General features: G+C 41.5%; 1 protein-coding gene across 5 annotated transcripts in view; it reads right to left on the bottom strand.

The window, feature by feature from the left end:
• The window catches only part of LOC100867195 (A-type potassium channel modulatory protein DPP6), an 82,708-nt gene that overhangs the window by 50,999 nt on the left and 20,011 nt on the right, over nt 1-11,698 (bottom strand). The window contains exon 1 of one of the 5 annotated variants that reach the window (XM_086915743.1): nt 2,631-2,713. The exons of the other annotated variants lie outside the window; for them this stretch is intronic. The gene's annotated coding sequence lies outside the window, so the exon portion shown is untranslated. Of the gene's footprint in view, nt 1-2,630; nt 2,714-11,698 lie in introns of those variants that run through there. 5 annotated transcript variants of the gene reach the window in all.

Raw genomic sequence — 11,698 nt, 5'->3', positions numbered from 1 at the left:
GAGATTTCATTATGCGAACAGGTTGCTCGCATTTTCCCCCCTCCTCCTCCTCCTCCGTTTTATTCGCGCACAACGCACAATTAACCAACTCCAACTCGAATGCAAATTCCTCCCTCGTTCTTTCTTCTTTTTCGTCTCTCAAGAAACAGAGACGGATTCCTCGATGGACTCGTTGTTCACTCGTCGTACTTGGCATCGCTCGGATTTCCTCCCCAGCAGAACACGGCACAACAATGACTCATCGTTAATCGAACGAATGGAATGGGAGGTGATCGCACGGGTTTCTCGAATTTCCACGGCTCAATGATCGATCCGACTCGCTACTTTCAATGACGAAATCACGATGATGATGATGATGATGAAACGTTATCCACGGTTTGTATCGCTGTTTCGGTCTACAATGAAAGTAGAATCTACCCCGATAACCTCCACGCCGTAATCTATTAATCTCCAAAGTTCATCATCTCGAAAACGAGAGAGAATAAAGATCAACGGGGATGATTGACGCCGGTTTTGAACGATTTTCGGTGAAAAATTCCAATTTCCACCGAGATGAACCATTCCTGATTTCGAGCGGATTTGGAAGTCTGATTCGAGGATCCCGCCAATATTTCTGTTCGTCGTTAAGTCAAGAGAGCTCCGAGCTTTGCCAACCATCGCGAAACGAACTCCCTCCTCTCCCGACTCGTTACACGATTCGACCATTTCTCGATCCGTCCTTATGGAGAATGTGAGAGAGCGATTTTCGATCAACCACGAAACGGGTGGGAATAATTGGCGAAGAAAGCGGTGTATTTATGCAAATCGTCACCAGGTGGCGACCCATCTTTATATTTAATTCGATGGACTCGATTTACGACCTCCTGCGACTTTTGTCCCAAGATTTACCGCTTTGAAATATCGTTATTGACTCGGGTCGCAATAAAAATAAAAACGTGTGTACGAGTTATGCGACGTTGCGTCATCTTGAAAAGCGACTGGAAGCTTGGCATCGCATTATACTCGTGACTGGGATTAACACAAGTTTCTCCAATTCTTTTCGCAATATACATCCTTCCATCATTGCTGTGTAATCTTATTTCACCCACGAATTTGATCCACAATTATCGACAGCTTCAAAATTCTAAATCTCGCCCGATCCCACGAATAAATTTCTTTAACAGAGAAGACGAGCCTGTTTTCGATTCGCCATCTCGCGAAACCCCTGATTCTCGAAAGGAGCATATACGCATCTCAGTTTCTGGCGTCCCGTGGAAACCAACCCGCTAAATATACGCGGTCAATTTGTCTCTGTCCAGTGGAAATGGCGCGCGAATCGTTGCTATACATAGATACGCGCGGGATCCATTGAGGAAAAAATTCTCTCTCCGCACACGGATCCAAGATCTAGCCGCCTCTTAGCCGTGACATTCTTGGCAGGCTAGCGCCTATCAATATTTCCGTCTCTCGCGTTCTATTCTGAAAACATTCCGAGTCGTGTCGTCGCTTAAAGTGAAGAGAAGAAAAGAGGAAGAAAGGTGCAACAACCAAAGGTTCAATCATGATCGCTCCGCGGTCAAACGACCGTTTTTGAAATTTCCTTTAGAATTTCTTGTATGTAATGTACAGATACAACCCATTTTTCAATACTCACGACTTTCTGTATCGTTTACTTTATCCACGAATCCAATTAGCTAAAAATCTCTTTCTGTATTAAGATACAAATGTTTTCTTGCAGCGGTCATGGAATAGGAATAGGTACACATGTTTCGATAGAGAAGAAGGGAATATGCTTCGAGGTCTTGGAATTTCAGATCCGTCAGTTTCTTCTTCTTCTTCTTCTTCTTACAACCCCTTGGAATATCCAAATCTCTTTTCATCAACGCATCTTGGGTTAATTTTTATCGAATAAGAATTTATTGGTAGAGAATATAGTTTCTCCAACTCGCTGTCCGTCTCAATTCGATCGTTACAGAAAGATCGGCGCGGAATTTCTTTCGCCGATTTCGAGGCGGAAGTTATTTGCACGCGAAAAAATCCTTTTCAACTCGGCCCTCGTTATCTCGAAACGAGGACCTTGCTGTGGATCCGTTGAACAAATCCGTTTGACTCCAGTTTCGAGGACAAGAAATTTTTTAATTCCAACGACAGCCGAGATAATCGATATTTTCCAATATTGCCCGTCGCCAGATCCATCAATCCTGTTTAATCATCGACAATGGTTCTCGTCGCGAACGGTCTGCCGGAAATTCGTGCAGATTTTTTACTGCGAAGAAATGAAAACAAAAGCCTCGATTTTCGGGGACGTTTAAAAACCGAAATCTCATCGATCAGGAAGCAATCGGGAGGCAACGCTCGATATAATTTCCACACATCCTTTTTTATATCCAAGCGGAAATCTTTCCTGGCTCTCAAGCGAAGTTCTCAAAGATTCTTCGAGTTTTCAATTTTTCAAGCACAAGTAGGAAGAATAAGAATACCTTCTGATTCTAGAAATCAGTCTAGAAATAATATTCCTCGCCTCTTTCATGCATCTATTTCAAATAACACGAAATTCGAATTTATTCGAAATTAATCTTAAATTTCAGAGGGGAAAGGAAGGCCAAAAGGGTGGATTTCGCGGACAAAACAGGGGCGGAATTAAAACTCACGTATCGACGACGAGGAGGAGGATTTTTCAGAGTTGCGTCCACGCCGGATCGATGCCGAACCGAAGCGGCCGGTTCCGTCCTCGTTACTGAATAAACAGACTCGGGCCCACTGTCTCATTCTCTCCCCTCTCGCTTCATCCCCCTTCCACGCTCGCCGGATAAACGGCTCGCTTTCGACTCCTCCTTTTAGACTGCTCGGCAGAAATTAGCCGGGACGATCGAGGATGCAGAAATTGAATCGAGGAATCGCTACCACCATACTTTCTTCGACGATTCGATATCGAGATTGGACGAGAATTTGATATTTTTCGAGAGAAGCACTCGAGGAGGGAAAGCTCCTCGAACAATATCTCGTCGATTAATTCCCCGGAATTACGCGGAAAATACTTTTGCTCGAGAGCAAAGAAAGGGAGAAAGTGAGAGCAACGACTCGACTACGATCACCAAAATACTTTCTTCTTCTGCGAAATTCGATAAATCGAAGAGGAAACTATCGAGTTCCATTCCCGATATTTATTTTTTATCGCTTCAACCCTCTCCCCCAATTGTTTTCAACTCACGGTATCAAAGTTGGAAACCGCAAAAAATGGCGGATCGGAGAAGCAAAATGCGGGTCGACAAATAGGCCGGCGGCCGTTGATAATCCGCGAAAAGTTATTTTACAGCCTCGTTGGCGAAAATAATACTTTCCTACTTTTTCCTTTTCTCTTTTCTGCCCCTCCATTGAATAAGCAACAAAACGAGGGGGGAGGGGAAGGAGAGCCGAACGAAGCTCCGGTTTCGTTTGGCAGAGAATCGGGTAAAACGATCCCCCGTATTTCGTTGACAGAATTATCGTGGACAATTCCACGATCCATCATGATCCCCCTTTAAGCGTCTTCGAGCATCAAATTCGAACAGTCCTACCCTCCGCTCGCAGAAATCGTGAAAAAAATCCCTAGAGATCGGTCTCCGTTTCGAAGAATTCCCCTCGTGAAAAAGAAAAAGGAAAAGAAAAATTGGGCGGATTTTTCGAGGAGGGTAAACACACACACACACACACACACACACACACACCTGTTATGCGAGGGAGTCCTGGAAGGATGGCCCTGACCTAGGGGAGAGAAGCGGCAAGCAAGTCCGGTCTCCATGGGAACCCTCACCTGGAAGACGATATCTCGAAGTGGCGTGTCGCATCGATCCTTCCAACCACCTGGCTGGCCGGCGTCGTGATTCAATGGTGGTGCATGCCCACCATTCACCGCTTTTTCATTCAACGAAAATAACCCATCCCCGGTTCTTGTTCACCAACGACGAAGATGGTAGATTCGAATTTACCATTGTAAAATATGAGTGGTGTTTTTGTTTTTTCCCTGTCGAAATATGAAACAGAGTATTCCATTACTATATCTTCTCTATTCCTGCAATTAAGAGACGCTCCACGAGTTTTTGAGACATTCTTATTTTTCAACGCATTTGTGCAAACAAGCAGGAAAAGGGTGTAATTCTCGAAGCTTGCCGCAAAAACAGACCGTTAAAATTCCATTTATAATTTCGTTACGACGTATTAAAAACCAGCAGTTTGTTCCGACAAACAGGCTTCTTCTCTCCCTCTCTCTGTGAAAATTGCTTCGCTCGTTTCAACGATAATAATTAATTTGAGCGAGGCGAAAAAGTTGTATAATTCAGTCGAGTATAATCAGATCGCATCACGATTTTTCCACATTGAACGGCTTGTAGTACGCGTATCGATTATATTATATTCGATACGCCACGTTTCATTCGCCTGCCGAATGAAAAATCGAACGCGGGTGAATAATTTTTGTAAACATTTCGCAAGCCACTTGGAAGATCGAATAACGATATTAACGCTAAACCTATCCATTTCAAATGACCATTTTTGAAATTTCCTTTAGAATTTCTTGTATACAAAGTTACTTGGATATGACTTTACAACAGCAGCACAAAATTCGGTGTAGACATAACCGATCGCACATTATTACACAGCACCAGAAAAATATTTTGCTTAATATCCAATCAGCTAAAATCCCTTTCTGTATTTGTAAGGTACAAATGTTTTTTTTTTCTTTTCCCCGCTCATGGTAGGAATAGGTATACATGAAGTGTCGGTAGGTTTGTTGTTAAAGGGTTGCAATTCGCAGAAAGTCAGTGAAACTCGTGGATATATAATAAGTGGTTCACCAAGATGCTCGAAAACTGGTTTCGACGAAAATCGGATCGGATTTAAAGATCGTTTTGGAAGGAAAGGAAAATTACAATTCCGAGTAAAAAATAATTTCCCCCGCTGTTTGCGATACTTGCGCAAACAGAGTGGAGCGTTGGTCGAATCGGAAGATAAACAGGGCGTTGAAACTTGAAAGTAAATGGGCCAGAAACGTTTCGAGCAAATACGTCCAAGGGAGCGGCCAATCGCGTTACTTGTCTTCGTACAATAGATTCGTCCCCGAATCTACGACTTAGCAAGTCAGATTCGACCCCCCTCGGGGCCATCCCTGATCCACTACGTCTCCGCGAGGAATCGGCCAAGAAATTGCCGATTCGGGTCGATTACTCTCTCTCTCTCTCTTATTTTAGAGAAGAAATTAATCCCTGGATCAAAGAAACGTTTAATCAATGGCGCGATCATCGAACGAAAAATTACAACGAATTTTCCCCGAAAAAGAAATGGAAAAGAATATCGCGGATCATTCGGTCCCGATATTTTATTTATCCTCTCAGGATAAACGGAATCCGTAATTTCAGACTCTTTAGACTCACAACTCTCCCCTTCGATCCTTCCAGAAACCCTCGATTTCGATTCTTCCAAACTTTCTGCAATTATCTTCTTCTGCAGGAAGAAGATTGTTGTCCTTTTTCTTCTTCTTTTACGAAGCTTGAACGAACGTACGCTTCGCTATCGTTGGGATCGTAGATCTAGATTTTGTTATCTCGATCCAACCACTCGAATGTATTTGTTACGTCTTGTTTAAACAAATTCGATTTAAAGGATTGAAAAATAAAAAGAAAGAGAGAGAGAGATACTCGATGAAAATTCGATGAGCAACGTTCGCGGATTAAATTAGAATCCGATGGGATGATTTATTTAATAATAGAGGGGGGAGGGGGGGGGCAGCAACGTATTTCGACGATATATTTTTCGATAATGAAAAATTATGGATTGTTTTATTCCTTCCTAAGATAAATGGAAACTGGACACGAACGTAGCCAGGCACGTAGCCAGAAATTTATAGTTTGCGGAAATACATGTGTGTGTGTGTGTGTGTCCAGGCCACGGTTTGCAGATATCTCGAAGCTATTATTTCAATCTCGCATTTGTTCCCTCCCTTGTTGTATAAAAAGATTCGTTCGTCGCTGAATTTCTTGGCGAGACGAGAGATTCCTCTCCACGCAACACGATCGTTCCATCGATCGTTGATCGATAAACCGCACAGTTATCTCTCTTCTGAAGGAAAGGAAAATCTACGCAGTAAACAATAAGCGATAAGAGCGAGCACAACGTGGCGAATCAGCCACGTAAGATTTAAGATTAGCCGAGCTTCTTCGAGTCGTTACGATTCTTCCCTGCACGGCTCGACAGTCCTCTAAAAGAAGGTACAATTGCTAGAAATTATTAATTTAATTCACAATTACATCAGAAAGAATTGCAATTCACAAAATTAAAAGCAATTCCCTTTGCTTTTAAACGAACAATGAATTGAACGCGATTACAAATCCCCGTTCGAACAAATCCTCAAAAAAAAAAAAAAAGAGAAGAAGAAGAAGAAGAAGAAAAGAAATAGAAGAGCGTTCGAGACGCATGTGTAAACCATTGTCACAAATTATCGCCACTCCACAAATACAAGTAATCCGCCCTGTTCACGAGCTACATCCGTTCGAAACTTTTGCATGTTGAAACCGGCTAATAATTCCAAGAGGCGAATCTCTTCGTTGGGTGGAAAGTCGATCATCAAGCGTTCGACACGAAGGGTTGAACGATCTCTCTCGCCACCTCTCCTTCCCCAGAGAGAGAGAGAGAGAGAGAGAGAAAGTTTGCTGAATTCGCAAAGATCGTGCAATTTTTCCGCCCGGCTCGATTGATTTTTCAGAGAATGCGAGAGGACGAATCGAAGGAACGAGTTAAAGCGTCGAATATTGTACTTTTTCGAACGAAGTCGTCGGATGATTCTCAATGATGGAGAATTCAAAACGTATCGATAGGAAAACGATCAGCTTGTCGTCGATTCTTGCCGATTTTCGATTTGAAAATTGTAGCTTTCCAAATCTCGATTGTGGCAAGACGAAAAATCCTCTGATGAAATATCGGTTTTGATCGAAATTTTAAAATCGCCGTTCACACTCGACGAGTTACGCAGAATTTTCGAAAAATCTCAATTATGGCGATCGAACGAAGAATTGGAATTCGGTGTAAGATAATCCCTATAGCGAATCCCTCTGAGAGGATTATCTCGTCGATCAACTTTTCCAAAAACGGCCGGGGTTCAGACACCTGCTCGTCCTTTCAACTATCGAGATTAAAAGAAAGAGATCGAGATTGGCCCTTTTCGAGCCGTGTGAGAAACGCGTAACGAGTTAAGGAGATCGATTAGGAAAGGAAATTTCGTTCGAATATTCATCGGGGGTTGCGGATATTTTGAAAATGTAGTAAAGGGGGATTGTCATGAATATTGATGGCGGGATGTAAATAGCCGTGGAAATTTCTATCCATCGCTTCTTCTTCCTCCATTGTCGTCGATTAAGGGGGAGGACGTAAGCGTTTCTTGCCTGCGCACGAGACCCGAGTGGATTATCCCTTTTCCCGGCGCGAATCCAGGCTCTCGAGACGCGCCAGGAATCACGTACGCTCGTAAAAAGCAGCGTGTCCATTTTCGCGAAGAAGGAGTCTACCTTCGATTACGTTACGTTTCTCTTCTTTCGTTTCTATTTTTCCACACTATATATATATATCTCGTGTGTCAAGGGGGTCGAATCGTTTCGAAAATTACGAGCAGGAATATTTATAATTTTGCAAAAGAGAGGAGAGGATTAATTTTAAGTTCTTAATCTTAAGCTTGAATATTGAACGTGTATGCGAACGTAGATCGATGATAAAAATTCCCCCTTCCACTTTCATAAATAAAAATTCAAATTATAAATTGTTTAATTTGTTAAATAATTAAACTATAGATTAAATTATATATAATATATTATAATTAATTATATTTCTTCTGTTAAATATTTATATATAATTAAATATATTTATATGTATATGACGAACGACTCTCCCGTCCTTTCCAAACTTTTCCATGTTTTTGACGAAGAGAAGAAAAGATCATTTTGACCGATCCGATTACAATTCTCGTTGAAAACGAAATGTTGACACGATATATTATAAAGTTAAGAATCGAGGATGGAATGGAAAGGAAACTCGAAGGAAAAGAAAAGAGAGAGAGAGTGGCTTTTAACCGGGGCGAAAGAGGGCGAAGCGTTGAGGCGAACGAAAAGGGGACGTGGTCGGTTCGGCCAAGAGGGGGGCGAGCAATTGAATATTCCACGCTGGTTGGACGGAGGGCGCAGGAACCGGAGCCTGCACTCCGATTGGACCCGGCTTCTTCGTTCCCCGCTCCACTAATCTACATATCGAGATTTCCGTCTTCTGGATTTTCTCACTTTTTCAACGCGTGAGAGGTTTCTGAGTAGAGAAAAAGGGGGACGAGAAACGAGTCGTTTGATATTTTGTTATGCGCTTCCATTCTTAATACGAAATGGGGCCCGAATGTTACTTGTAGTATCTTAGTTCTCCAATTAACCAATTCTGTAACACCGATTCCCAAATTAATTGTTTTCAGTGTATTCTCTACTTCGTTCGTTTCCAATCTTAAGTATTTTGGTCTGAACGGGCCTGTTTTTATTTCTTTCAACAGATCATGATTTGTCTCTCCCTTTTCTGTTCTCTATCGTTCTTAAATTTTCTTAAATTCTGCGATATTATATCCAAAGTATATTTCACTGCTTATTAAATTTCTTTCCTACATTTTATTATTACACACATATATTTACATTAATAAATATATGTATAATGTAATTACATTCTCGAGGGACTCTCTTCTTACTCGATTGATAACCTTCTTCAATATATAAACACAAGTGTAAAGGGTTAAAAATCTTGTTTCTCTTAGAAGAAGAAAGCGTCACCCGTTATAAGGTCCTTTCTCGAAAATATCCGAGATCCGAGATCAACTTTGCTGCAATCCAGCCGAGAGAATCCTCACGGATTTACAGTTCGCGGGATCCAAGAGATAGGCTGATAATGTTAATAACGCCGCCTCGTAAACACTGACCCGCGCGCGATATTGCCAATATCGCACTTTCGAAACACCCGTTCGCGGAGAATTATTGGCATTTCGTTAAAGTGTCGTGATAAGCTCGAACGCGATCGAAGCGAGCGTGGCAGAGGGAATCTTTTACGAGTCGGATGATTTCTATCCGATGGCCGCCACTTTTACGCGAAGATAGACCTCTTCCTTGTTGATAATTTCGAGAGAGAAATCTGATTCCTCTCTCGACACGCGATGATAATTCGAGTGACTGACTTCTTCCAAGTGATGAGTGTGCGCAGATCATATTTCAAGTTTCTCCTAAGTCTGTAATAAAATGATACAGGGAAAAAAGGGGGGTTTTCCTTTCTCTCTTTTTACCATCATCCCTCTTTATCTATCGGAAAGTCGACTTTTCCGCGGATACTTCGACGTGTGCTCAACGCAGATACAACACGCGTTAAAGCTTACTTATGTATATATATATATATATATTTCTCAATCCTGCGGGATTTTAAGGAAAGGATTTTAAGGAGGAGGAAATAAAATCTTGCCCTCTGGATCCGTACCATCACTCGGAATGAATTTTATCTTATTTCGATTACCTCGTATATTTCCTTGCGACGTTCTATTTCTTATTTTTTTTTTTTTTTTTTTTACAGTTCACAGGTTTTTCTCTTTTGTTGTTCAACGCTCGACTTCGATGAGAAAATCGAACGCGATATTTTTGGGCGGAGAATAAAATTTTTGGAAAAACTCGAAGATCCATTTCGTGCCAGGTGTTCTACCCTCTTATCCGGCACGATATTTGATCTGCTTGTTAATGCCCGCGCTATCTTTACGATCTTTAATTCGTTTCTCGCTATCTTGTCGTTTTATTTTAACTTTTTATTTTATTATTTTTCTCTTTTTTTAACCAATTTTTATTCTCCTTTCGAGGTTCATTTTTTTTTTTTTTTTTTTGCTTCTCCCTTTGAAAACGTTCGATCTCTGTTTGTTGAAGTTCCGCAATTTCAAAAGTATTCCCGCGTTATATATTTTTTCCTCTCTCGCTCGCGCAAGAGAGAATATATATGTTTTTCCACGAATTCATTTTCACGGGATCATGAAAATTTCAACGAGGGAGAGGGGAGGGGATTCGCCAAGGGAGTGCACGCCAGTTCCGGAAACGCTGTACATCCCGGGAGGGTTCGGCCGTGTACGTGCCAAGTCGTCATCCGCTCGTCGATTTGTCCCTGATCCTCCTGCGACCACGTCCTTCCGAGATTTCTTCGAGCTGCGAGAACGAGATAAGAAGGCTGTTCTTTTCACGAGCCTCTTAACTGTTTAAGAGGGGGAGAGAAGGATGAAGGTGAGTTACACGTGTAAATATCTTTTTTTTTTTTAACGAGAAAAATAAATTTCTTGCTTCATAAATGCAGGTTAATCTTAACCGAGTCATCTTAACGTTTTAACACGAGAATCAGTAACAATTATTCCATCTTTGTGTTTTAAAAAGTGCCTCGAGAGTATCAAATTTTACCCTGTAGGTAAGAATATTCTCACTTCTTCGTGCAATGCAATTTTCAACTATTCTTCTCGGTCGTCTTATGATCAGAAAACGTGTATTACGTCAAAAGTCTTCCAGAGTTGTCTTGTGATCGTGTAATAAAATACTCTACTTTCCATATTTTATTCGAAAAATCTTCTTTTTATTCGAAAAATCTTGGAGAGCGTCGATGATTATTCTTATAAATATTCTTCTCTGATTTAAGATCGTGTAATAAAATGCTCTACTTTCCATATTACGTTCTAATCGGAAGTCTTCGAGAGGACTGTTCTCCCAAGATCGCAGAACGCGATAATAATTGTTCAACTTTGCACGTTATATTTGCTTCAGTCCTCAACTATAAATAATTCATCTCGAACGAAATTCTTCGCAAAAGTGTTCGCGCCACGGTTTCGAGAAACGAAAGGAGGCTCGAAGGAATTTGCGCGGGATACAATGCAAGTTGAATAGGAAACGATGCTCCGCTGTTTCGAGCTGCACGAAGCATTTCCTGCGTTCGAACGAAAGCCGTGGAGAGAGAGGGAAAAAAGGCATTATCTCGGCAGGCTGAAATTGGCCCCGTGTCCCCTTCCGGTTTCAAGCATTCCTCCTGTAATTACAAGCAACGTGTTCCCTTTGACGAATCCTGCCCCATTCATCCCGCATGCTTTTCAATTCTCGCCCCGCTTCGATCCCCCTTTTCGGAACGACCTCGCCCCGATATCAGCCTCGATCGATGCTCAATGTATTTCGAATTTGTCTCTCTCAAGATTTTTTCTTAAAGGAATTCTTCTTCCAAACTATGAGATTGGAAGATTCCCTTAAGGAATATTCTCGAATGAAATTCTTGTGATCCTCTTTTTCCGTTCGTTCGTTGCGCAATTATTCAGAGAGAGTGGTGTCCACCTATGTGACGATACTTTTCTTTTCTTGTCTCGCTATCTTCCCGTGGACGAGAGAAAGATTATATTATAATTTTAACCCCTTGCACTCGTACTTAAAAGAGGTTGCCAATCAAGTGACAAAAAATATAATTATATTTTAGGGTTGAAACTTCCAAACTTTCATGAGGGAATAACGATGATTCATCATCGTATTTATTATACGAACAAAAGGTTCGAAATCATAGCAGTTTCGATGAATCCAAGGAAACGAAAATCCGTGGGCGAAATCGTGGACACGTGTCGATAAATATATATTCGTCTTGGCGCGAAATATGAATCATTTTTTACTTCTCTTCACATGAA

This window comes from Apis florea, unplaced genomic scaffold, assembly GCF_048593485.1.
Source record: "Apis florea isolate Af1SG1 unplaced genomic scaffold, ASM4859348v1 contig_3793_pilon, whole genome shotgun sequence".
Taxonomy (NCBI): domain Eukaryota; kingdom Metazoa; phylum Arthropoda; class Insecta; order Hymenoptera; family Apidae; genus Apis; species Apis florea.
Note: the sequence above shows the minus strand (reverse complement) of the source record. Positions and strands in the feature narration are given on the sequence as shown.